At 53.4% G+C, this 26,422-nt stretch overlaps 1 pseudogene; it reads left to right on the forward strand.

The window, feature by feature from the left end:
• The window catches only part of LOC144944355 (sodium-dependent neutral amino acid transporter B(0)AT1-like), a 165,940-nt pseudogene that overhangs the window by 82,808 nt on the left and 56,710 nt on the right, over positions 1-26,422 (forward strand).

The raw sequence follows: 26,422 nt of genomic DNA on the forward strand, positions 1-26,422 counted from the left end.
TGGTGACATGCGGCCAGGGATTTGGAATTGTGCTGCTGGCTGTCACCTATCTTGGGGCGCAGGTCCTGACCAGGATGGCCCAGTGAGTGTTGCGTGTCTAACATGAACGTTGTGGTCCCGTCATGCAATGGCTGACGGCTTGACCTGACAGCCCGGAGATTGAAACACTCCGTGGCATGTCTAGCCTAGTGGGCTGTGCGCTCACAGGGCTCGGAGAGTGTGGTCCCGTCATGCAATGGCTGACGGCCTGACCTGACAGCCCGGAGATTGAAACACTCCGTGGCATGTCTAGCCTAGTGGGCTGTGCGCTCACAGGGCTCGGAGAGTGTGGTCCCGTCATGCAATGGCTGACGGCTTGACCTGACAGCCCGGAGATTGAAACACTCCGTGGTATGTCTAGCCTAGTGGGCTGTGCGCTCACATGGCTCGGAGAGTGTGGTCCCGTCATGCAATGGCTGACGGCTTGACCTGACAGCCCGGAGATCGAGACACTCCGTGGCTTGTCTAGCCTAGTGGGCTGTGCGCTCACATGGCTCAGAGAGTGTGGTCCCGTCATGCTGTCTTGACAGCTTGACCTGACAGCCCGGAGATCGAGACACTCCGTGGCTTGTCTAGCCAAGTGGGCTGTGCGCTCACATGGCTCAGAGAGTGTGGTCCCATCATGCTGTGTCTGATGGCTTGACCTGACGGCCCGGAGAGTGAGACACTCGGAGGTGTGTTGAAACAGTGGGCTGGAGATTCGTAAGGTTCAGGTGGAGTTGTCCTGTTACGTTGGGACTGTATCCCTCAGTTGTTAGGGTGCATGTTGTGCAGTGAGTGAACGATGGGTCGTCTCGGCTTGGTCGGTACAGCTATATGCTGCGATGCGAGTCTTGGAGAGAGACTGGGTTAAAATCCCACCGATATGGCCGACGCGTGCTGCTGGTTGTGACGCCGCGTCGGAAAGGCGGTGGGGTGGTAACATGGAAATTCCCCCCCCGATATGGCCGACGCGTGCTACTGGTTGTGACGCCGCGTTGGAAAGGCGGTGGGGTGGTAACATGGAAATTCCCCCCCCCGATATGGCCGACGCGTGCTACTGGTTGTGACGCCACGTCGGAAAGGCGGTGGGGTGGTAACATGGAAATTCCCCCCCCCCGATATGGCCGACGCATGCTACTGGTTGTGACGCCGCGTCGGAAAGGCGGTGGGGTGGTAACATGGAAATTCCCCCCCCCGATATGGCCGACGCGTGCTACTGGTTGTGACGCCGCGTCGGAAAGGCGGTGGGGTGGTAACATGGAAATTCCCCCCCCCGATATGGCCGACGCGTGCTACTGGTTGTGACGCCACGTCGGAAAGGCGGTGGGGTGGTAACATGGAAATTCCCCCCCCCCCGATATGGCCGACGCGTGCTACTGGTTGTGACGCCGCGTCGGAAAGGCGGTGGGGTGGTAACATGGAAATTCCCCCCCCCGATATGGCCGACGCGTGCTACTGGTTGTGACGCCACGTCGGAAAGGCGGTGGGGTGGAAACATGGAAATTCCCCCCCCCGATATGGCCGACGCGTGCTACTGGTTGTGACGCCGCGTCGGAAAGGCGGTGGGGTGGTAACATGGAAATTCCCCCCTCGATATGGCCGACGCGTGCTACTGGTTGTGACGCCGCGTCGGAAAGGCGGTGGGGTGGTTACATGGAAATTCCCCCCCCGATATGGCCGACGCGTGCTACTAGTTGTGACGCCACGTCGGAAAGGCGGGGGGATGCTAACGGGTGACTGTCATTGCATGCGTGATTCTAACGGGTGGGGGGGCTGTGCTGGAGCGTAAGTGGGTTAGCCAGTTTTCATGTATAATTGTTGTTAATTCCCCGTTTTCGATGCGGTTCCCTTTTACCCTCGTCGATTCTGTATATATTATGTGATTGTATTTCTTATCGGTCGCCGGTCATTTATTGATGTTGTTGGTTCGGAGGCACACCTTTTCGATGTTTCACAGTTGTGTTACAGCCGGGGACGGCTGTGTGTTTATACAGGAGGGGGTGATGTAGTGACAGAGAAAGGTCACTACTGTGTCGGCCCGTACGAAGGCTGGGGGCCCCAAGGGGGTGCCTGGGGGGTCGCGTGGTGGAGGGATCCGGACCCTCCCAGAGGTGGGGGAAGTGAGGCGTGTCCTGGGAAGGGAGGCGTGGCCTGAAGAGAGCCAGCCACGCCGGGGCGGAGCCAGCCACGCGAAACCAAATATAAGCGTGGTGTGAACGCAGAGCGAGGCTGCTGTTGTACTGTACTCCAAGGTGAAGACATCTTCGGTCGTCAAGTCCCGAGTCGTCGTCCTGGGCCAGGCAGGCCGTTGCCTGCCTGGTCCAGTCTGTGTCGTGTTCCAGAGTGTTAGTGAGTTGAGGAAGGTGGTCACCACCTCATGTAGAGTGTTATATTATTTACCGTTTAATAAATAGTGTTGCCTCCAAGTTGCGTGTGTGTGCACCTAATTTGAACCTACTACACAGGTAACAAGCTGAGATTAGGAGCACTCCCTTTAAGAGTGTGTTCCTAATCTCAGCTCGTTACCTGTATAAAATACACCTGGGAGCCAGAAATCTTTCTGATTGAGAGGGGGTCAAATACTTATTTCCCTCATTAAAATGCAAATCAATTTATAACATTTTTGACATGCACTTTTCTGGATTTTGTTGTTGATCTGTCTCTCACTGTTCAAATAAACCTACCATTAAAATTATAGACTGGTCATTTTTTTGTCAGTCGGCAAACGTACAAAATCAGCAGGGGATCAAATACCTTTTTTCCCTCACTGTACACACACACACGGACACACGTACAACTTCCCCCACAGCAAAGAGTGAAATCAAAGGAAGTGCCGTTCCTTTGTGAGAAGGCGAGCCGAGGGGAGAGAATTTCAGATATAAACAGATATACCAACACACACAGTTTAGTGCTGCGATCGGCAGGCTCCGGGAACCTGCCCCTGTGACAGGCACATCGTCAACGAGCTGCATCAATAGAAGCCACGAGTCTACAAAGTCAACGCAAAGAGTTGAGTACTGCCAGCGGACGAGCAACGAGTGCGATCGAGCACCTTCAAAGACAAGTGTCGTGCCGACTCAGCTCATCCAGCAGTGAAAAGAGCTGTGGGAGCTACTGCCTCCCGATTCCTCTCTGTGAGACATAACTCTCGGCTGGCCCCCTGGTCACCTTGTTCATTCAAACACCTTCCGCGTGCCTTCCCTCAAACATTGGTAATAACTACCCGCACGCTACTGCTTAACTCCATGCACGCTCCAGAAATGGCATGGCAGCTGGGGGTCAGAGGTCAGAGGGCAGCAGCGTTGCTCGCACACGCGCGGCCGCCGTGAGCGGGTGACAACGCTCGTTTAAAGGGGCCGTGGAACAGATGTTTACGGTGGGTGTGAGCCCTCAACGCAGCACGAGTTTCCACAGCGACAGAACGGAGCGCGCACCCGCGAAAACACCCACGTTACGAGTGTACACACACACAGCACCACGCGCTTTCACACGCTCGTCGAAACCACACGAGGCTGCGATTAGTTATTAATGATTTATTACCGGCCGACTGTGATTCACTGTTCAGTAAGTAAGGATCGGCAAGGCAGGCCTACACTATCGCCCGAGGGTCTGTACCCGATTTATCTAATTTGATGGGCTCTAAGCGGTGTTGGTTTCCCTAGACTCAATCCCAATACTCTCTTTCCTCTTACTCACAGTTAGATGCGTACGGCGCTCCGGTGGTCTCGTCCTCGCTGCTCACCTCGATGCGTCACACGGACATTCGAGTGGCCGAACTGGAGACCGTCCCGAGGGCTGACTTTCGGAGCAAGAGACTTCTACCTTTCTGCGCCCCCCTTTTATGGCTAACCCACATCAAAGATAGCCGCCGTCGACCCGAGGGTCTTCTCGGCCAATCAGGTCGTTGTGCTTGTTCAGCCGCACACCCGGTTTCCCTAACAAAGGGCCCCCCGCTGACTGCGGTGCCAGCGGCGGCCCACGAGCACCCTTGTTATGCTAATCAGCCGCGGTTTCCGTAACAAGGGGCCCACCGCTGGCTGCTGCGCGGGCGCGGTCCACGAGCTCATCTGCTATGCTAATCAGCCGCGGTTTCCGTAACCAGGGGCCCGCCGCTGGCTGCTGCGCGGGCGCGATCCACAAGCACATCTGCTATGCTAATCAGCCGCCCACCCTGGTTTCTCCCGTCGTTCGTGGCTGCGCCCCCCCTGCCTGCCTGCCGATCTGTGTGTGGGGGTGCGTTTTAACTGTGGTGGCTGGATAGCCCCCGCCGTGACCATGTAATTGCAACCCAGGTCACAGCGCCGCGGTGCGAATTAGCATCGGGGGAGATCGCCCAATTCCCTGGCCGCAGGAAACAGTGAAGATTATCCCTATGAGGGCTTCCGGGTGAAAACCTGTTGGCCAGGTGACCTCCCCTCGGAGCTCTATGGGGGGAAATGTGTGAGGGTGTGTTTATGTGGGGGACGGTGAGGGGGAAGCGGGGTCGGCCCCGTCGCTTGGTGGTGGCGAGGTCGTAGATGGGGCGCCCGCCGAGCGGCTTCGCGGCGGCGGCATCACATAGCCCCCCGAGGGGCCAGTCCCTGTCCCGGGTTGACTGGAGCACCTCGCCTGGGTCGCACCCACGAGGAAGCGCTGCGGGGTCCGGGGGATCTGTCCGGACCTCGTGGCTGGTCTCAGGGCGGGTGGCTCCGTCCTCTGGGGTTCCTGCCGCGGCCTTCTCCTCCACTCCAACGGCAGAAGGGTTTAGGGGCCGTCGCCAGCCTCGTCTCCTGACTGGATCGGGACGCCTCGGGGTCGGGGGCCCGGCGGGGCCCATGTAGCGTGCGAGGCCCCCGAGCACGGGGGGTGCGGGTACCCCGGGATTTCAGGGCATTCGGGCGGCGGGGTTCTCCCTCGCCGGGGCCACTTTCCATGGTTTTAAGCGGCAGACGTTGACCACCGTCTCTCGGCCCCTCTCCCCGCCCTGGATGAGTACCGTCCAGGGGGAGATCTGCCGCACCACGGTCCAGGGTCCTCGCCAGTAGGTCGTCAGTTTCCCCACCTGCCCGGCCCCAAAATGAGGGGTGTGTAGCCACACCTTAGCGCCTGTTGGGAATAACGGGGGCTCCATGCGGGGTCGGGTGCTCTGTTCCTGCCGCCGATGCGCGGCTTCCCCTTGTGGGTATGCTCGGCCTCGGGCCTCCCGCAGGGTCTCCATCAGGTGTTCTACGGGGCGGCTCCCTTCCTCCGGTTGGGGGGGAGGAACGCCGAACAGCAGGTCTGCGGGTAAACGAGACTCACGGCCGAACATCATTAAGAACGGGGTTTGTCCCGTCGACGTGTGTACGGTGGTGGCGTAGGCGAATAGGGCGTAGGGGAGGTGTTCGTCCCAATCCCGTTGATTTGCGGCTGCCATACGTCTGAGCTTCCCCGCTAAGGTCTGATTCATGCGCTCCACCATACCGTTCGCTTGGGGGTGGTACGCTGTGGTTCGGTCCTTCTGGATTCCGAACTCTCGGCACAGCGCCTGGAACAGCTCGGCCTCGAACTCGCTACCCTGGTCGGTGAGGACTCGTTCCGGGATCCCATGCCTTAGTACGTAATGCTCCACAAATGCCCGGGCCACCACAAGGGCCGTTTTGTCAGGGATGGCCACTGCCACGGGGTAGCGGGTGAAATACTCCACCGCTACGAGGATATACCGGTTGCCTCGATGGGACCGTGGAAATGGCCCCTGTAGGTCGATCCCGACCAGCTGGTTTGTGCGGCTGACGCGAAACGGCCTTAGGGGTACCTGATATCGTGTCGGTTTCGGTCCGCATTGCTGACAAGCGCGGCAGCCCTGTACCCAGGCGGCCACGTCTTGCGTCAATTTGGGCCAGAGATACTGGCGATGCAGGGTCTCCCGAGTGCGCCGTTCCCCGTCATGGCCCCCGAGCGGGTGGTCGTGCACCAGCCGTAGCAGCTGGGGTCGCACGTGGGCGGGAACACAGATGCACCCCGGTTGGCCGGCCTCTGTTAGCTCTCGTACCACCCCGTTCTGCACACACAACCGGCCGTACAAACCACTCCAGGGTCCTGGCAGGGCGTCCTTCTTCTCTCATAGGGCCGCTTCCACCGCCGCAAGATCCGGATCCCGCTGCTGGGTTCATCTCAGCTGCTCGTCGTCCAGGCCCGGGAAGGCGCAGCCGACGTCCTCCTGGATCCGTCCGATCGGGGCGGGGTGGTTCGTCGGGTCCTGAGTCATGAGCTCCACGATCGCTGGGCGGTCTGCTGGGCTTCCGGCTTCCTCCGTGGGGGTCTCTGTGGCGCATACCGCACTCTCTCTCACCGGGGGGGGGGGGGGGGGGGGGGTCAGTTGCCGCGGCCTCCCGGGGGTCCGTTGCCCGCCGGCAGCATCCCCCCGTGAAACACGGGCAGGCCTCCTCCCCCCTTGTTTTGGCGCACACCGCGGGCCACCTCGATAAGGCGTCCGCGTTTGCATGCGTCCGCCCAGCCCGATACTCGATTTGCAGGTTGTACTCCTGCAACTGCGCCAGCCACTGGGCCATCTGCCCCCGTGACTCCTTGAATGGAAGAAGGAACTGCAGAGCATAATGGTCCTTGCGCACGCGACATTTCCTGCCGTACAAATACGGCCGGAACTGCTTACATGCGAAAATCACAGCGTACAATTCTTGGCGGGTCACGCAATAGTTCAGCTCAGCCCCACTCAGGGTCCGGCTGGCGTACGCGATGACCCGCTCCGTCCCATCCTGCACCTGCAACAACACCGCACCCAGCCCGCTGCTGCAAGCGTCGGTGTCCAAAATAAAATCGGTGGTGAAATCGGGGAAAGCCAGGGTAGGGGTGTGGGTGAGGTGGTCTTTGAGGGTGGTGAAGGCCGTCTGGCAGGCCCCCGTCCACTGATAGGGGTTCTTAGGGGAAGTGAGTTGGGTGAGAGGGCGTGCAATCTCGCTGAATCCCTTTACAAATCGACGATAATAAGTGGCGAGCCCCAAGAATGATCTGATCTCCGTCAGGTTCCTTGGTCGTGGCCAATCCACAACGGCGCATACCTTCTCCGGATCGGTGCGCACCCCTGCCTCGCTGACGCGATGTCCGAGGTACCCCACCTCGTGCTGTGCAAGGTAACACTTACGCGGCTTGAGCTTGAGATGGGCCGCTCGCAGTCGCTGAAACACCTCCCATAACCTGGACCAGTGCTCAGACAGAGATCTACTGAACACTATCACATAATCCAGGTAAATCAGACACTGTTCCCACTGCAAGCCCCGCATCACCAGCTCTATCAGCCGCTGGAACGTCACGGGCGCGTTGGTGAGTCCGAAAGGGAGTACTCGAAACTCGAATAGTCCCATCGGGGTGGTGAAGGCGGTTTTTGGTCGATCCTTTGCCGCCATCTCTACCTGCCAGTACCCGGACGCGAGATTGAGGGTGGAAAAACACCGCGCTCTGGCGAGGCTGTCAAAGGTGTCGCCAATGCGGGGTATGAGAAAGGCGTCGCCGAGGGTGACCGCGTTCAGTTTGCGGTAATCGACGCAAAACCGGGTTGACCCATCCTTTTTCGTTACTAGTACCACCAGGGCTGACCAGGGGCTTGCCAAGGGCTGGATTATGTTATCGCGGAGCATGTCCCCGACCGCCTCCTTGATCTGGGCCCGTTCGAGTGCGCCCACTCGGTACGCGGGGAATTTGATGGGTTGGGCTGCACCGGTGTCAATTTGGTGCTTAAAAAGGTCTGTCCGACCCACGTCCGAGTCGTGTTCACTGAACACGTCGGCATACTCCCGCAGTAACTCGCGCAGCTGATCGGCCTCCCCCTTAGGTAAATCTGCCCAAGGAATGTGTAACGCGTCGAGCAGGGGAACGACCTCGGTTCGGGGAGTCGGGCCGACTCGTCAGGCCAGGTCCTGGTCGCCCTTGGGGCAACCGGGGTCCTCAGCCCAGAGTGCAAACACTGAGTCGTCAGAGTGGCGTGCGTGCAGGGGGTGTACAGTGGCTATCGGGGTGCGCTGTCGCAGTATCGCCGGGGTTCTGTGAGGGTTAAACATCCGCATAAACAATCGGCCCCCATCTGCGTTTACCAACGTGGCTGAACCCACCACCCCATACCGTTTCGCCAACTCCGGGTGGGGGGTTAGCATTACCTCACCCGATGGTCGGTGCGTGTGATCGGTGGAGGGTGTTGTCACCGGTACCAGCATCTCGGCGAGTGGCCCGATGGTGACGCCGTCACCAGGGTAGCGGCCACGGGTGTGAAGAGGGGTCGATTCGGCTTTTGTCCCAAGAATGGTATCCGCTCCCCGCTGCTCTCCATGGTGGCGCACCACTGGCGGGGTTGCACGTTGAGTCCCAGCTTTTCCAGTAGGTCGGTACCTGCAATACACTCGTGGCACAACACACTCGAGACGTAGAACTCCTGGGTGCACACCTGGCTGCCTATGCGGACCTCTAGGGTGGCCCTCCCCAGTAGCCCCATTCCGGCTCTGCTCGCCGTGTGCAGCGCACGGTCCAGGGCCTGCAGGCGGCTCACATCGACCCCGATCATGCTGCAGTGCGCCGCGCTCACGAGTGAGGTTACCGCCCCCGTGTCCAGCAAGATCTGGGTACACCGCCCGTTGACCTGCCCTTCCACCAGCGATGTAGCCCCGTGATTCCCGCCACCAGTTCCCGCAGCCAGTCGCCAGGAGTCGCCGCGTTCCTTGGTGTCGTTGCTGGAATCTGCGTGGGGGTCACTCGCTCGCTATTATCATTACAGCTTGTTTGTGTCGGGGCTACGTAGATTTCACCCCCCGGTGGTCCCCTCTCTAGGGAGGCCTTAGTGTTTGACCTAAGCTCTTGTCTAGCTCGGGCGATCTGAGGACAGTCCCTCATTCGGTGCCCCCGTTGGTCGCATATATGGCATGCAGGGGGAAGGGTGGCGGCTCTGTAGTAGGCTCTCTGCCAAATCGCTCCTCCCCCAGAGCGCCGCAGCTCATACTCTGCTTCTAGTCGGGCTACCCTTCCAGTTAGCTCCCCCACCTCGGACTGGATGGTCTCAAAGGAGGACTGCAGCTTGGTCATACTTCGGCTCATTTTATGATCTACTTGGGTTATCCTCTCACCGACTTGGGTTACCTTATCGTCCATTCCGTTTACTCGGCCGGCGATATCTCCTATGCCGGTCTGTATCCCGGCTACTCACCCTGGGGTTGTCTCGCGGGGTCTCTGGGGCTCCCTTGCCCGTCCTCTTCCGCGATGGCGAGCTCCTCCTCCTCTTCCTCGTCTGGGAGTAGGCTTTCCACGGCGCACTCCCGTCCCCTCCCTCAGAACTGCGTGCGCTCACCAGAGAGTCTCTCGCATGCACGCGCGCGCTCGACAAGGGTGTCAAAGGGAAGGCGTGCACAGTCTACATTGGGCTACCACCACAAGGTGTGAGCCAAATACCGCTTCATCCTCTGGGCGGCGAGATCCTCAATAATCTCTGTCACATACCCCGAGTGTGCGATCTGTGTTAGCGAGTGCACGTCCTCGGCGTAATCGTGAAAGTCTTCGCCGGGCTGGCGGCGTCGCGTCTCTAAGGCCGCCTGCACCTCCTCCTCATTACTTGCGCCGAAGCGCAGGTCGAGCCGGCGTATTACTTCCCCCCACTGTGTTTGTGTGCTTGCGGGTAAAGCTGCCCGCCCATCCAAATGCATATTAAGCTGCTGTAACGCCTGCGCGTCCGTCCAGCCATTAATATCTTTAGCACACGTCATGCTGCGGGCGAACAATTTCCATGAAGGAATCCCTCGCCCGGTGAATACATGTCTTACCTTAGTGTGGGGTGAAGCGCCTCTCTCCCTTGGAGGTGCGGGGGATCATCCCACTTCTGACACCAATTTGTGGGGGCTACTGCCTCCCGATTCCTCTCTGTGAGACATAACTCTCGGCTGGCCCCCTGGTCACCTTGCTCATTCAAACACCCTTCGCGTGCCTTCCCTCAAACATTGGTAATAACTACCCGCACGCTACTGCTCAACTCCGTGCACGGTCCAGAAATGGCATGGCAGCTGGGGGTCGGAGGTCAGAGGGCAGCAGCGTGGCTCGCCGTGAGCGGGTGACAACACTCGTTTAAAGGGGCCGTGGAACAGGTGTTTACGGTGGGTGTGAGCCCTCACGCAGCACGAGTTTCCACAGCGACAGAACGGAGCGCGCAGCCGCGAAAACACCGACCACCCACGTTACGAGTGTACACACACACAGCACCACGCGCTTTCACACGCTCGTCGAAACCACACGAGGCTGCGATTAGTTATTAATGATTTATTACCGGCCGACTCTGATTCACTGTTGAGTCGGTAAGGATCGGCAAGGCAGGCCTACACTATCGCCCGAGGGTCTGTACCCGATTTATCTAATTTGATGGGCTCTAAGCGGTGTTGGTTTCCCTAGACTCAATCCCAATACTCTCTTTCCTCTTACTCACAGTTAGATGCGTACGGCGCTCCGGTGGTCTCGTCCTCGCTGCTCACCTCGACGCTTCACACGGACGTTCGAGTGGCCGAACTGGAGACCGTCCCGAGGGCTGACTTTCGGAGCAAGAGACTTCTACCTTTCTGCGCCCCCCTTTTATGGCTAACCCACATCAAAGAAAGCCGCCGTCGACCCGAGGGTCTTCTCGGCCAATCAGGTCGCTGTGCTTGTTCAGCCGCACTCCCGGTTTCCCTAACAAAGGGCCCCCTGCTGACTGCGGCGCCGGCGGCGGCCCACGAGCACCCTTGTTATGCTAATCAGCCGCGGTTTCCGTAACAAGGGGCCCGCCGCTGGCTGCTGCGCGGGCGCGGTCCACGAGCACATCTGCTATGCTAATCAGCCACCCACCCTGGTTTTTCCCTTCGTTCGTGGCTGCGCCCCCACCGCCTGCCTGGCGATCCGTGTGTGGGGGTGCGTTTTAACCGTGGTGGCTGGATAGCCCCCGCCGTGACCATGTAATCTCAACCCAGGTCACAGCGCCGCGGTGCGAATTAGCATCGGGGGAGATCGCCCAATTCCCTGGCCGCAGGAAACCGTGAAGATTATCCCTATGAGGGCTTCCGGGTGAAAACCTGTTGGCCAGGTGACCTCCCCTCGGAGCTCTATGGGGGGAAATGTGTGAGGGTGTGTTTATGTGGGGGGCGGTGAGGGGGAAGCGGGGTTGGCCCCGTCACTTGGTGGTGGCGAGGTCGTAGATGGGGCGCCCGCTGAGCGGCTTCGCGGCGGCGGCATCACAGAGCCTGCAGCTGCCAGCGGACGAACGGCGAGTGCGATCGAGCACCTTCAAAGACAAGCGTCGTGCCAACTCAGCTCATCCAGCAGTGAAAAGAGCCTGCAGCTGCCAGCGGACGAGCGGCGAGCGCTATCGAGCACCTTCAAAGACAAGCGTCGTGGTGACTCAGCTCATCCATTAGTGAAAAGAGCCTGCAGTTGCCAGCGGACGAGCGGCGAGTGCGATCGAGCACCTTCAAAGACAAGCGTCGTGCCGACTCAGCTGCCGCCGAGCGAGAGAGAGAGCGAGGAAGCTGTTTGTATGACAAGCCCACACTCACACACCCACAAAGCATCGCCCGGCATCTGCTTAACGCAAAGAGCTGAACAAGGAGACAAGACCACCAACACACCCATAACGCACATATCGGGAATAATAATAAGAAGACTACTGATAAGAGTGCGTCATATATTAGCTGATCATGAAGAACATTGCTGCAAATTGAGTTACGTGGATACGGTCGTTTAGAAGTATTTTAGTCATTCTCTTTGTTAATTGCATAACTGTACCAATTAATTAATTGATGAAACTAAACATTTAGAAACCTACGTTAGGAATATACACACTCAGAGGGAGACTATTGTATTAATACCCTTCTTTTGATCACAGAATCATGCCCGCGAATTTATTGAAGCCTTAGCCAATTGATAAGCATTTGCTGAAGCAGGCACACTGCCGCACGCCATTGTTCTAAGACATTTCGTTAATTGCATAATCTTACCATATATGCTCGCGCTACTCTGAGGAATTAATCGATTGTTCTGTTACCCAGTTTAACAAACGTAATCTTTGAGGGTTAAATGTATGGATCAATGAGGAGAACATCTATAGGAGTATTGTGTTGACAATTCCAAGCATAAGAGTTCGCATATTAGAGTGTTATGTTTTTGGTTAGAAATTAAAATTGCTTAACACAGAAGTGTCTCAGTGGTGCCTTCCTAAGTTCTTGCATAATAATCTTAATTATGAGAACTGTATCCTGAGGTTAGATTTGAATTTGGAGACCTGACATAAAATCACTAAGACATAATCAGTAAATGTTAAAGCGAGAATCATTGTATTATCCCGATTGATAATACAACCCTAGACAACGAAGCCGAGCTTAATCAGCATGATTACATCACACTTGCATAACTTCATACCATCCATCGTATTATCCCGATTGATAGTACATCTCGAGACAACGAGGCTGAGCCTAATTATAATAACTGCATACATTAGCTTAATCGCATACATTTGCTTAACTTAATACAATTATACCTCCATAATTAGCATACATGATGTGCATAATTACACTCATTAGCATAATTTAGGATAATTCCACATTTTTCCATTATCGTTTACTTTTTAATATTTTTTATTAATTTTTCAAGACCCGACATATACAACAGACTGCCACAAGATCCACTCAGCACTACGTGGGACGACACTACAGAGTGCTCCCGATGTCTTGTGACCCTCATTTAATTATCTAAAACTTAATATTGCTTAAGTCAGGTTTATTTACAACAGAAATGTGACGAGTCAATTAAATATATAATCTCTTGCCACGGCAGATCTCTCGCCTACTTCAACAGTTTTTTCTTACTGTGGTTGTCCCACCTGATGACGATTACTTGTGTTGCGTTCGAAACGTCGTGATCTATTATTTTTCTACTTACGTGACTTTACCGAAAAAACCAAAGAGTAGTCACCAAAGCTTCAAATCAAGATTGAGTCAATTAATTTAACATGTAGGCTTTCACGACCAATATTATGCATAATAATGTTTGTTTTTGGGTAAGATCGCGGAAATATAAATGTGTCGCTAACCCACCACCACCGGACACAGCCAATTAGTAAGTTTCGTCACAAAAAAAACGTGCCAATTAGTTACTGCTTCGGCACACCGGTGTCTTGGAAGGTAAACCCGCAACATTTTTATTTTTGCGATCCAACGCAATAAACCCCTCTTTATTATGAAGGGGTCCATTAATTGGAGGTCACAATACATCTGGACCACACTGTACAATTCGGCTTTGTTGTTTCCATCTCCTTGCGTGCCATTCATTTATTTGTGTATTAACTGTTATTTTCCCGAGGGTTCTCATTTACTTGGTAATTAAACTATTTTTTATTTTACTCTGTAGGCCCACTGAGCTATATAGCTCTTTTTCAGAAGCTCTTGTGGAAATTAATAGCAGATAAAAATATAGTATGTATGTTGAACTTATTTCGCACCATACGTCGCTAACCGTGCTAAACGCAGGTTGTTTCTAAATGTGGAGGGAAAACCCGGAGAAGCCGGGGAAAAATCCACACGACCACAGGGAGAGAGATCGAGAGAGACACGAAAACTCCAAATATACAGCAGGCATCAGTGTCGGGATAAAACCCATGACCTCCTGCATATCAGGCGAGGTAGTTGACATCTCGGCAACGCGGTGCCCATAAACAATTTTATATATAAAAGTCTCCGCGCACGCGCTTGCGGGGGATTTGGCTCTCGGACGGTGGGGTTTTATATTCTTAGGTTTTTTCCGGTAAAGTCACGTAGGTAAAATTGTTTTATTAATAAAAGTTAAATAAAATAAAAATCACGTTTCGGAGGCAACACAAGCTTCCGTCTTCAGGTGGAACCGTCACAGCACGATAGCTGTATCAAGTAAGAGAAATTCCAAGAAAACAGTCCTTGTATATATACTGGTTGAGGGTGGGAGGAGCCAAGGTAGGCCCTGGATATTATTATTGTGAGGTTCGGTGCGGCTGAAGCACGCTGTTAGGAATGAGCCTTTGTTGTATAGACTGGTTGAATTCGGAGGTTCCAAGAATTGTTAAGGTGCGGCTGATGTAAAGGTGCGTGTAAATGGGACTGAGCCTTTTTTATGTAGAGGTGGTGCGGCTGAAACCGCTGCCAGAAATGAGTCTTTTTCTTCTTGGTTCTTTCGGTAAAGTCATGTAGAAGGGAAATAATAAAATAATAAAAATAAAACATAAAATATTTTATTCTGTTTTATTTTTATTATTTTTTTATTTCCCTTCTACGTGACTTTACCGAAAAAAACCAAGAAGATGAATCCCTGCAGTCACGAAAGCTTTAAATCGAAATTTAGAATGAGTCTTTGTTGTGTAGACTGGTTGAACTGGGAGGTTCTAAGAGTTGTTAAGGTGCGGCTGATGTAAAGGTGCGGCTGCTGTGAATGGGACTGAGCCTTTGTTATGTAGATGAAACATCACTTTGCTACGTTGCTGGGATTAATTCTAGATTTGCCAAATATGTGTGGTAAAACTTAAAGTAGGAAAACCAGTGTGTGAAAAAAGAAGAAGAAACTATACGGTAACTGAAGAATAGTGCCTGTCAAATAAGACGGTCCAAATATGTGTAGTTAAATCTTTTTGCATGGTTAATAACATCTTTCCAATGATTACTAAGTTTGTACCCATCATCACGGTTGAAATTATGTCTCTGTTTGTATATTTGGATGGCTTCGTGTACAAACCTTTGATGGTAGCCAGGAGGTTTGCAGAGCACCTTGGTCTCGGATGTTTCATCTACATAACGAAGGCTCAGTCCCATTCACAGCAGCCGCACCTTTACATCAGCCGCACCTTAACAACTCTTAGAACCGCCCAGTTCAACCAGTCTACACAACAAAGGCTCATTCCTAACAGCATGCTTCAGCCGCACCGAACCTCACAATAATAATATCCAGGGCCTACCTTGGCTCCTCCCACCCTCAACCAGTATATATACAAGGACTGTTTTCTTGGAATTTCTCTTACTTGATACAGCTATCGTGCTGTGACGGTTCCACCTGAAGACGGAAGCTTGTGTTGCCTCCGAAACGTCGTGATTTTTATTTTATTTTTATTTTACTTTTATTAATTTTAATTTTTTACCTACGTGACTTTACCTAAAAAACCAAAGAATATGAATCCTTGCAGTCACGAAAGCTTCAAATCTGGTGGGGTTTTAGACTGATAAATTTTGCCAGCCTGCACGCCCCAAGCCCCGCGGTGGGAATAGGCTATTCCGTTTTCACGTCCCTAAACTTTTAAGTCGTTTAATTAACGATTTAGTGCCATTCTTATTTTAATTATTTACTTCTTGCGCGACATCGACCGTACCAACTCACGACAATTGCCTGGGGGGGACGGACCCTGCCAAGTGATGCGCGTTCGCTACAGCTCACGGGGGACATTTTATTTTACGCGTTTTACATGGAATAAATATACACATCACGCTGCCGATTTCTCTTCACAGTGTGATGTCCTCTTCCCCCACCCCCACCCCAATGCGTGCAGTTACTGCTATAAAGTCCTTAGATATTAATTTAATATTATTAAAGCGCTTACATCGTATTATTCTGCCTCGGGCGGGGGGATGGTTGGGGGGGGGTAGCGGCCCAGCCCGCAGCCTGGCAATGTCTCACCTCCTCCGGCTTGCGAATCTAGGCGAGGCCGCAGGCTCTGCACGGGACGAGGCGTCACCACGCCAATGTAAATTTCACTTTTATTGCATCTTTCGCTAAGAACTGAGGTTTATTGTTTACTATTATGAAACTAATAAGTTGCCTAATATTACAATTATAATGTTCGTATGCAGAAACTAAAGTCGATGTCTGTGTGTGTGAGTCCATATGTGTTTGTGTGCGTGTAAGTCGATGGGTTTCTATATGTGTGGGTCCATGTCTGTGTGTAAGTCCATGTGTGTGTCTGTCTTTTTCAAACGGACAACGCCCCGTGTGTGTGTGTGTGTGTACGTACAAGTGTTGTGTGTGTCAGGCCATTTGTGTGCGTATCAGTCGCTGTGTGTGTTAGTCCACATGTGTGTGTAAGTCCATACGTGTGTTTCACTCGATGTGTGTGTGTGTAAGTTAATGTGTGTGTGTGAGTGGATGTGTGTGCATGGCTCCATCTCAGTGTGTAAGTCAATGTGCGTTTGTGTGTCTATGTGTCAGTCGATGTGTGTGTGTTCATCCATGTGTGTGTATCTAAAGTAGATGTCTGTGTCACACTCCATATGTCTATGTGTGTGTAAGTCCATGTATGTTTGTCTTAGTCGATATGTGTGTGTGTAAGTACATGTGTGTTTACGTCAATGTGTGTGTGAGTCCACCTATGTCTGTGTGTGAGTCGATATGTGTGTGTGAGTCGCTGTATGCGTGTACGTCGATATGTGTGTAACTCCATGTGTGTGTATCTAAAGTGCATGTATATGCGTGTGTGAGTCCATATGTGTGTGTGTGTGAGTCCATGTGTTTGTGTGTGTGAGTCGATATGTCTGTGTGTGTCAGTCCATGGGCGTCTGTTAGTCGCTTTGTGTGCATGGCTCCATGTCAGTCAGTGTAAGTCCATTTCTTTGCGTGTCTGTAGGTCCATGTGTGCGTGTGAGTGAATGTATGTGCTTTATTGACCTGCTCAAGGCCTATGATACCATCAGTCCGCCTGGCCTCTGGGTTGTTCTTCATGCTTTCGGAGTCCCTCACACTTTGCTCACGATCCTTAAGGACCTTCATGATGGTGAGCGACCCCACGTCAAACTACGTGGCCGTCAGTCAGAGCCATTCCCTCTACACCTTGGGGTGTTACAAGGATGTCCTCTGGCTCCACATTATTTAACATATCTTTGGACCACGTAGTTCGTGAAGCCTTCAATGGCTGTACCCGAGGAATTACCATTTGGTACAGATACAATGGGAGGCTGACCGATGCCCGGGTGCGGTCAAGGGATGCCTCCCTATTGCTCAACCATGTTATGTATGCCGATGCTCTGGTGATTGCTGCTCACTAAGAGGTGGGGCCTTACCATCAGCCCCACCAAAACTAAGCACCTGCCTGGGTATTTTGTACCATCGGACAACCCACCCCCACAACTCACAATTGGTGATGCGGCAGTTGTGGAGAGATCGGAGAGATTCCCATACCTGGCCAGTGTGCTCATGACCGGCTCCGGTTTAACAGCAGAGGTCTCACTCCAAATCAGTCGAGTGCCATTCTCTTTTCATTGGCTGCGTTACGCTGTGTGGAAGTTACCTGGTCTCTCGCTGCGCATGAAGCTCCAGGTCTTCTCGGCCACGGTAATTCCCTCCCTTCTCTACGCTTGCGAAGCATGCACCCCCCTAATGGAACATTCGCCGGTTACAAAAATTTAGGCTGGCCTGCTAACGATCCATCCTGGGTTTAACCATATGTGTGTGTGTGCGTCTAAGTCGATGTGTTTCTATGTGTGTGGGTCGAAATCTGTGTGTAAGTCCATGTGTGTCTGCTTTTTTCGCCCAGGCAACGCCGGGTACTCACTGCTAGTAGTTGCTATAAACAAGAGGATTTGGCCTTGATATATATAATTAATGTACAGCGTTGGGGATGCAATTAGCATGAATGACGTTGCTATATAAACGAATTTATTTTGAACTCTTATTAATAAAAAATTATGTTGGCTGAATTAAGGCGTTCATCCAGCACAGTGAATAATCACTTCCCCTCTCCTCCTCCATACAGGTGCGTTCCTCATCCCATATTTCATCTGCCTGGTGGTGGAGGGAATACCAATCATCCACCTGGAGCTTGCCATCGGCCAGAGGCTGAGGCAAGGCAGCGTGGGAGTGTGGAATGACATTCACCCCCTGCTCGGAGGCCTAGGTACGGTACCACGGCTCATATGCGACCATCTTACATATTTTGCCCTTAACCGATTCACCTCCCTTGCCACGTTTATGTTTCACTAGGGGCGATGTTGCTGTTGTTTGATCCCAATCGTGGAAAGCGTTGGTGCAACGGTTTGTGCACTGTGCTCGGAACCTGGCGACCCGAGTTCGAATCCCGCTATCACACCAGTAATAACGATTATCTGAATCGGTCCTGGGCGTCCCCTAGGTAGACTCAACCTTAAACGAGTACTTGGTACGGTGTGTAAACATCGCCACTGGGGATACAAAGGCAGTCGGGCGTGGTGCTGACCACCCACCCCCTTGTGTGCCATGCCGACCTTCATTGGTGCTACTCGCTAACAGCACTTGCCACATCAGTCTGTTAATAGATTATACGGGGGGCGGGGTCTTTGTCTTTGTGTGCAGGGGTAACGTCCATGCTGATCTCTTTCCTCGTGGGTGTCTACTACAACGCCATCCTCGCGTGGATTCTCTGGTACTTCTTCAACTCATTTGAGGAGCCCCTGCCATGGAAGAACTGCCCACTCAATGAGCAAGGAGATGGTGACTGGATACTTCTGATCTCCTCATTCATTCATTCACTCACCCATTCATTAATAAACATACAGAATAAGAATATTTGTTAATACTGGTGGAATCCGATGAGCTATGTAGCTCTTTTTCACAGATGTCTAGGAGGAGCATGGGGTCAGAACATTACAACAAACAATACAAAAACAAGATAGAAGTGCAAAGTATAGGAAAGGTAAACAAATAATTTAATAAACATATACAAATAAAACTAAACAATTTTATTTTACCAGGTAAGGACCCACTGATATATTAGTTTCTTTTTCAGAAGCAAAGAGGCCACAATTGATAGCTTAATGAAGTTGCTTATCACGTGAAAATGCATCATCATCACGATCCATGGGAAAATAGCCCGTAGGTATCCACTGCACATTTCGTTCCTGTCCGGATCGAACCACCCCCCCCCCCTCTTGCATACCAGGCAAGGAAGTTAACATCTCGCCACCGTGTTGCTCCAAGCCAGTGCACTTGGAGATTGAAAAAGCCTGACCTCCGAAATGTTTTTGCCGAAAGCATGGCTGATAGCGGAGCAGGGTGCGCGAGCCTTTTTCATAAAATTCTCACTCACTCAAAGGAAACGTGTGTAATAGGTCACGTTGAAGTGCTACGAAAGAAGGGCCATTGCCGAAAAATGCTATTTTATATTTTTTCCTTCTAAGGCCATAACACTACTATTGACCAGAATGTTGATGGGTGTTTTTCACACAGACCCTGTGGAGTTGTTTTGTTGATTGCGAATGTATGTTGAACTTATATCGCACCGTATATATGGGTGAGATGTTAACTACCTCACCTGGTATACAGGAGGTGATGGGTTCGATCCTGACCGTGAAGCCTCGATATTTGGAGTTTGCATGTTCTCCCCGTGGTCATGTGGATTTTCCTCTGGGTCTTCCGGTTTTTCCCTTCACAATAAAAAAAAAAACATGCGTTTAAAGTATTTGGCTGCTATACATGTCCACATGATAAGCCACTTCGCTGAGGTTTCATTTGTGGCCAGGTCGCTTCTGAAAAAAAAGCTGTATAGCTCAGTGGGCCCTACGTGGTAAAATAAAAAAAGAGTTCAGTTCAGTTTTAATTGGAGGTGCGGGACATGCTGCCCATGGCAGCAGCGAATGTTTAATTAGTTTGTCAAACTGACCGCATGCAGACTACCTGCCAGAGTGCTTGCGGAGCCATCCCGTGGATCACTTCTGGTACCGTGAGACGTTAAACGTGACTGGCACGCTGGAAGAGAGCGGGGGCATCCAGTGGTGGCTCGGGCTGTGCCTCATGGCGGCGTGGGCCGCAGTCTACCTGTGCACGCTCCGTGGCATCGAGAGCACGGGCAAGGTGTGGGCAGCGTCCCCATGGAGGCCTGCAGACTCACATGGACGTAGTAACTCACGCATAGACCCATCGACTAGCACGGACCCACTGACCCACACATGGACCCAGAGACTCGCACGGCGCCACTGATCCACACATAGACCCATAGACAAGCAGGACCCATTGACCTACACATAGACCCAGACTCACACAGACCCACTGAGCTACATATAGACCCATAGACTCAAACGGACTCACTGACCCACACGGAGACCCAGACTCACATGGATCCACTGACTCACATATAGACCCACAGACTCACACGGACCCACTTATGCACAGAGAGACACGTAATACCAATCAGAGATCCACAGAGTCGCATGGACCCACTGACCCACACACAGACTCGGATGGACGCACAGATGCACAGAGACACTGTGATGCCGCCGCAACGAAGCCGTTCGGCAGGCACCCCACCCCCGACCTCGCCACCACCAAGCAACGGAGCCAACCCCTCGTCCCCCTCACCTCACCTCACATGAACACACCCGCACGCATTTCCCCCCCCCCCATAGAGCTGGAAGGGAAGGTCACCTGATCGACCGGTTTTTATCCGAGAAACCCTTATCGGGATTAACTCTCACGGTTTCTGGCGATCAGGGAATTGGACGGCCTCCCCCGACGCTACGTTGCACCGTGGCGCTGCGACCTGCCTTAAGATGGCATGGCCGCGGCGAGGGGCATTCGGCCACCGCGGTTGAAGCGCATTCCCCACACACACCACCCACGTGTCGACGGGGCAAGCAGGGGAGGGACGGGACAGCATGAGTAGCGGGACCGCAGGGGTTCTTGCGCATAGTCACGGATGGTTGGGATAATTACACTTGAGCGCGCAGGCACCATTGTTAGGGAGGGAAAGGGATTAATTAGAATTTACGCCGCGCAACGCCGCACATTGATTAGCATATCACAGGCGCCCGGAACCGCGGTGCGCGTGCTTGAGGACGCGAGCCCATTGTTAAGGAAAAGCTGAGGGCCACCGTCCGGCGCGGAGCCGCATCCCTTTGATGTAGGGAGGATAAAAAGGGGGGCAAAGGAGAGATCGGGTTCTCTTACTCCAGCGCCAGGCGACCAGACGCAGCTCCAGCCAGCGACCTGGACGTCCGTGCGACGCACCGAGGTACGCTGTTAGCACAAGGATCAGCGGACCACCGTGGACACTTAACAGTGAGTAAGGAGGTAAAAGTAGGATCATAGCCGATAAATCGAGAATAGATTCAGGGGTGGTAGAATAGGCCAGCCTCGTCGACTCAAACTGATTTAACATCAATTCGCAGGTAGCAAATAATAAATCATTAATAGCGAAGCGTGGCCTTGCGTGATCTTGTCGAGCAGTGGGAACGTGTGGGTGCGCGTGTGTACACAGTGGTTCGCCACGTGAGTGAGCGCTGCGTAGAGCGGCGCACGAGTGGGTGTCGCGTGTGTGCAGGTGTGTGCGCTCGTAGTGTGGGGGAAGGGGTTGGTGCGTCCGCAGGTCCCCGCTCCGTCTGTCGCCGCTGGGACTCGCGCAGTGTGAGGGCAGCGTCGTTCGCCCTCCGACCCCTGACCCCCGTTTAATAGCGCGTGATCCGTGGAGAGACAACGCAGCGTCTGCAGGTGAACGAGGGCGTGCGGCGAGCTATGCCTCTCACACGAGCTCGCGGAGGGACGGACCAGGGAGGGGAGCCGTCGGGCGATGAGCCCAGCGACGGCAGCAGCTGCTCGCAGAGCAGCGAGGGGTCGGCGCACGGCGGAGTCCCTGCCATAGGCACGGAGCAGGGAGGGACTTCGGGGACCAGCGGCCCCAACAACATACATCCCACTTCTGACACCATGTTGTTGGGGCCGCTGGTCCCCGAAGTCCCTCCCTGCTCCGTGCCTATGGCAGGGACTCCGCCGTGCGCCGACCCCTCGCTGCTCTGCGAGCAGCTGCTGCCGTCGCTGGGCTCATCGCCCGACGGCTCCCCTCCCTGGTCCGTCCCTCCGCGAGCTCGTGTGAGAGGCATAGCTCGCCGCACGCCCTCGTTCACCTGCAGACGCTGCGTTGTCTCTCCATGGATCACGCGCTATTAAACGGGGGTCAGGGGTCGGAGGGCGAACGACGCTGCCCTCACACTGCACGAGTCCCGGTGGCGACAGACGGAGCGGGGACCTGCGGACGCACCGACCCCTTCCCCCACACTACGAGCGCACACACCTGCACACACGCGACACCCACTCGTGCACCGCTCTACGCAGCGCTCACTCACATGGCGAACCACTGTGTACACACGCGCACCCACACGTTCCCACTGCTTGACAAGATCACGCGAGGCCACGCTTCGCTATTAATGATTTATTATTTGCTACCTGCGAATTGATGTTAAATCAGTTTGAGTCGACGAGGCTGGCCTATTCTACCACCCCTGAATCTATTCTCTATTTATCGGCTATGATCCTACTTTTACCTCCTTACTCACCGTTAAGTGTCCACGGCGGTCCGCTGATCCTTGTGCTAACAGCGTACCTCGGTGCGTCGCACGGACGTCCGGGTCGCTGGCTGGAGCTGCGTCTGGTCGCCTGGCGCTGGAGTAAGAGAACCCGATCTCTCCTTTGCCCCCCTTTTTATCCTCCCTACATCAAAGGGATGCGGCTCCGTGCCGGACGGTGGCCCTCAGCTTTTCCTTAACAATGGGCTCGCGTCCTCTAGCACGCGCACCGCGGTTCCGGGCGCCTGTGATATGCTAATCAATGTGCGGCGTTGCGCGGCGTAAATTCTAATTAATCCCTTTCCCTCCCTAACAATGGTGCCTGCGCGCTCAAGCGTAATTATCCCAACCATCCGTGACTATGCGCAAGAGCCCCTGCGGTCCCGCTACTCATGCTGTCCCGTCCCTCCCCTGCTTGCCCCGTCGACACGTGGGTGGTGTGTGTGGGGGATGCGCTTCAACCGCGGTGGCCGAATGCCCCTCGCTGCGGCCATGCCATCTTAAGGCAGGTCGCAGCGCCGCGGTGCAACGTAGCGTCGGGGGAGGCCGTCCAATTCCCTGATCGCCGGAAACCGTGAGAGTTAATCCCGATAAGGGTTTCTCGGATAAAAACCGGTCGATCAGGTGACCTTCCCTTCCAGCTCTATGGGGGGGGGGGGAAATGCGTGCGGGTGTGTTCATGTGAGGTGAGGTGAGGGGGACGAGGGGTTGGCTCCGTTGCTTGGGGGTGGCGAGGTCGGGGGTGGGGTGCCTGCTGAACGGCTTCGTTGCGGCGGCATCACAAGACACATAGATTCACGTAGATTCACGCAGAGGCCGGCCCATAGACTTGCATGAACCCGAGATGTTATCTCTCTCGCCTGGTATGCAGGAGGTCGTGCATTCGATCCCAATCCTGACGCTTGTATATTTGGAGTTTTCATGTCTCCCCCTGTGGTGACTCGGGATTTTTCTCCAGGTTCTCCAGTTTATCACTACACATTTAGAATCAACTTGCGTTTAGGGTATTTGGCTGCAATAAATTTGAAAATTATAAGCCACTTCGTTGACCTATCATTTGTGACCAAGTTGCTTCTAAAAAAGAGCCACTGTACATAGCTCAGTGGGCTTTACCTGGTCGTAGGTTGTCACCTCACACATGAAACCCATAGACTAGCACGGATGCATAGATGCACAGGGAGACATGCAGACTCACAGAGACCCTTAGACTATTGCAGATATCAATAGATCCCCCCAGAGACCCATATTCTCGCGGAGATATACTCGTATTTTGAACTTCTATTTGCACCATACGTAGACAACTGTGATAATCCGACTCACACAAAGAAGAGCATACTTGCAGAGACCCACAGATTCAAACTGAGACACAAGAGACTCACGCAATAAGAGACCCATAGACTCGCGTATGGATATTGGATTTTAGGTGATGTTGTGTTCAGGCGGTGTACGTGACGGCCACGTTCCCCTACGTGATTCTGCTGTGCTTCCTGGTGAGGGGACTCACGCTGGAGGGAGCGACTGACGGACTCGCGTACCTCTTTACTCCCAAGGTGAGTCTCCGTTTTTGTAGAGACAAATCACATTTTGAGGTTGGAGTTACGGTGCGAGTTAGAGTGAGCCGCGCTTTGTGGTTGTTTCTGTTTTTAATTATTATCTTCGACTACACTAGTTAGTATGGTGCCGAATAAGGTTAATAGACTACGCATTTATCGATGCCCATATGGACACTTGTAGAGGCATCGATTGTTATGTTACTTTAAGAAGGAGTTTGGTCACCATGACCTACTACTGTGCCCATCCACCACTGGAGCCAAGCATTTAAAAAAAATCAATATGAACCCGGTCTATAGCACAAGTCGCGACGCAGGTAAAGAAATTCCGTGTACCTTAGTCCCAAACTCTGAACACCTGAGTTTAAAACCAGGGGAAAGGAGCCATGCACTTTTAAATAATCAAGATTGAAAACTCGTCTTTTTTATTATATATTTTTGTGTTTAGTTTGTTGTCCTTCCGATTAGCATATTTGGCTATGTACAATGCAAAATAAGTTCAACATACATACAGTACTAAAGTACCAGTGGGGACATACGTACATAGGTAGTGACTGCTGTTGTATCTATGCCCTGTTTTTCAAAAATTTATATTAAGAATAAAACATTTTTTTACATAGATATTTTTTTAAATTAAATAATGAAAACAGCCTCTACTCCTTACAAGTGTAATGTAGTAACTCGGCGGGAGACGACTTCACGGGTAACACACTCTTTATTTTATCAAACTTGGTTACAGGTGACTAACACCTACTTTGTATCTCGGGTGACAAACACCCACTTAGCTACTTGGCGACTAACGCCCACTGAGCTACTCGGATGACCCACATCCACTTAGTACTCGGGTGACAAACACCCACTTAGCTACTTGGCGACTAACGCCCACTGAGCTACTCGGATGACCAACATCCACTTAGTACTCGGGTGACAAACACCCACTTAGCTACTTGGCGACTAACGCCCACTGAGCTACTCGGATGACCAACATCCTCTTAGCTACTTGGCGACTAACGCCACTGAGCTACTCGGATGACCAACATCCACTTAGTACTCGGGTGACAAACACCCACTTAGCTACTTGGCGACTAACGCCCACTGAGCTACTCGGATGACCAACATCCACTTAGCTACTCGGCGACTAACGCCACTGAGCTACTCGGATGACCAACATCCACTTAGCTACTCGGCGACTAACGCCACTGAGCTACTCGGCTTCACTAGGTCTTCAGCTCCGTCTCCGGGTCTTCAACTGGGTAACTCTCCCCGAGTGCTCTCGCGCGTCCCCCTTTATACCCCACCTGCGGACGTCGCTGCGAGCCCCCACTTATTCGACCAATCGCCGGGCGCTGGCTACGATCCTCTTTTCCCACATCTCATCGTGCCTCACCACTCACTCCGCGCCGCCCCGTCATCTGTCACTCCCGGCGCGCGCGTCCACACCACGCCCACAACGCGTGCCCAACCCCGCACCCCGCGCCGCCCCGTGATCCATCACTGTCACAGTCGGCGCACGTCAATACCACCACTACATCACCCCCTACCACATAGCTCGCAGCCGCCCCGGCTGCTATAAAAATATACAAACCCCCCCTGTGTGCCCCGTAACACAACACAACAACAAGAACAACAACCATCCGCAACCCTCAACCAATGCCACCGCGACAATAGAACAATATATACAAACCGGCGAGTGACAATAGCAATGTGTATGCAAAAAAAATAAATGGAAAATTTTTTTTTTTCTTTCGACTCGTGCAGTGTCCCCTTTTCTTCCGAGCGTCCCTACAACGGGACATTACCCCGGCAGAGGGGAACACCGGGCGAGCTCGGTGTAGAGCAAAAAAAACCGTCTTCATGAAAATTGTTGAGACCTAGCCCGAGTCCGCCTTGCCGGTCCGTCGTACGGCACCAGACGCGGTTGAACGTCCGGTGGTGCCGGCGGTTCAGGAAGACATCGGCCAGGCATCGAGGACTCGTGCGTGCCCCGGGGTTCAGGCTCCCGACGGTCAGCAGCCGTCAAGCCCGAGGCACCTGGGGGTGGGTCAGGTGGAGACACGTTAGGAGCAGCCTGCGACACCTCCCTCCCCGAGTCGACGGTCACATCACACGCCCGGTCGTCACGGCACAGAACGGGGTCACACGGTGCCGCATAGGGCTTCAGTCGGGAGGGGTGCACATACCAACGGCGTTTCCCCCATTTAATCTGTATACTCTGGGGTCGTGCAACCCGCACAATTTCCACCGGTCCCCTCCAAGGTCTCAACAACTTGGGGGACGTAGCCAACGGTGCATGTGGACAATGCAGCCAGGCCTTATCGCCTGGTTTCCAATCATGCGTATGCACCCTCCGCTCATGCAATTTCTCGTTTGCAATTTGCCGCGACCGCGAATTCAACCTTGCCGCCTCCCGCGCTTCAGTCAATTTGGCGATATTAAATTTGATGTGGTCTGCCAATTTAGATTTTGCACGTGGCTGGGAAATCCCCAGTTGGACGTCCATGGCCGGATCGGCCTCCCGCCCATACATAAGAAAAAATGGGGAAAACCCCGTCGCCGCGTGAGGGGCCA

This window comes from Lampetra fluviatilis, chromosome 2 (genome assembly GCF_964198595.1).
Source record: "Lampetra fluviatilis chromosome 2, kcLamFluv1.1, whole genome shotgun sequence".
Lineage (NCBI taxonomy): Eukaryota > Metazoa > Chordata > Hyperoartia > Petromyzontiformes > Petromyzontidae > Lampetra > Lampetra fluviatilis.